The sequence below is a fragment of the Polyodon spathula genome, chromosome 2 (assembly GCF_017654505.1).
Source record: "Polyodon spathula isolate WHYD16114869_AA chromosome 2, ASM1765450v1, whole genome shotgun sequence".
In the NCBI taxonomy this organism is placed as follows: domain Eukaryota; kingdom Metazoa; phylum Chordata; class Actinopteri; order Acipenseriformes; family Polyodontidae; genus Polyodon; species Polyodon spathula.
In genome coordinates, this window is record NC_054535.1 from 28,612,351 (window position 1) to 28,614,409 (window position 2,059).

Genomic DNA, 2,059 nt, shown 5'->3' on the forward strand with positions numbered 1-2,059 from the left:
CCGACCTAAATCCAATCGACAATTTGTGGCATGACTTGAAGATTGCTGTCCATCAACGCTCCCCAAGGAACTTGACAGAGCTTGAACAGTTTTGTAAAGAAGAATGGTCAAATATTGCCAAATATAGGTATGCAAAGTTGGTAGAGACCTATCCCACCAGACTCACAGCTGTAATTGCTGCCAAAGGTGTTTCCACCAAGTATTAACTCAGGGGGGTGGAGACTTATCCAATTATGATCTTTCAGTTTTGTATTTTTAATATATAACTTTTTTCCCCTTAACAGTATTGAGTATGATGTGTAGATAAATGGGAAAAAAAATCCTCATTTAAATGCATGAAGCATTGAGGCACTGACACAACAAAATATGAAAAAAGTTCAAGGGGGTCTAGACTTTCTATAGGCACTGTGTGTGTGTGTGTGTGTGTGTGTGTGTGTGTGTGTGTACATATATATATATATATATATATATATATATATATATATATATATATATATATATATATATATACACACACACACACACACACATACAGTGCCTTGCAAAAGTATTCAGATCCCTGACCAATTCTCTCATATTACTGAATTACAAATGATACATTAAAACTTTGTTCTGTTCGATATTTTATTTTAAAACACTTAAACTCAAAATCAATTATTGTAAGGTGACATTGATTTTATGTTGGGAAATATTTAAGAAAAATAAAAAACTGAAATATCTTGCTTGCATAAGTATTCAACCCCTACTATTTAATATTTGGTAGAGCCACCTTCCGCTGCAGTCCTTCATTCTTCAGCAAGATAATGACCCGAAACACACCTCAAAGTTGTGCAAGAACTATCTGGCGAAGAAGGAAAGTGAAGGACAACTCAATCTAATGACCTGGCCTGCCCAGTCTCCAGACCTCAATCCGACAGAATTTGCATGGGACAAACTGGACAGAAGAATCAAAGCAAAGCACCCACAAGTGCCCTACATCTCTGGGAATTGCTGCAGAAGAGCTGGGAAGACATGTCGGGCGATTTCCTGCTGAAACTTGTTAACCGAATGCCTAGTGTTTGTGAGGCAAAGGATAGCTATTTTGAGGAATCCAAGATTGAGACAATTTTCGATTTTCTTGAACTTTGCTTTGATACTCCTTATGTTTTGTTTTGTATATTGTAACATGTTTTCATTTTCAAGTATTTACAGAAACGTATACGACGTAAAACATTGTCAATTATGAAAAAACTAGTTTCCAGCAAGTGTACTCAAACTTTTGACTGGTACTGTATATACACACACTTCCATTACTTCCAAGGGTACATTTTTACAGTGCTTCCACCCACAGGTTTCTTTAAATTGTGGCAAACCAAATCTACTAATCAGACTGCTTTTATTCTAAAATTCTCCTCACAGTGTATAAGGCTTTTCTGTGGTTCTGGTCCAACCTATTTGAGAATCTTTCTGCCTATGTTCCAGTCTGTATTTTGTTACTACCCAATGACTGACAGCTAGAAATTCAAAAAGTTGTAGTGCCTAGGCATCTAGCTCCCGTGCTTATTAGGATTGCCCTTTCTACAAAGTTTGTTATATACTGAACAGATTAAGCATAGAAAACTGTTTCGAAACATACAACGATAGTGTTAAATTGCTCACTAGTTGTTCTAGGTTTCACATGAACAAAGCAGGAAACACTTAATACCCAAATTGACCTACATGTTATAGGGATGCTTTATATCATCTACATTTTCCTAATATTTATATGACTACCCATTTAATATCCTATTAGGTGTGTTGTGTAGGAATGTCTATTGTTGTTTCTGCTTAGGTCATTGTAATTCTTACTAACTATTGTTACAAAAAGTGCTGTAGAAGTGATGTGGGGAAACATATTTGCACTGTGTGCTGAAGCCCATACTGTAGGTGAAGCACTGGGCACTGAAGCTTATGTTACATGGATATGCTTCCCCCATCTCACTCCCACACAATCTACCTTGGAAGAGTCTTTTCAGAAGGCAGCACAAAACCCAAGAGTGTGGAGCAAGCACCACTGAACAAATTCACATATTATCAGTAG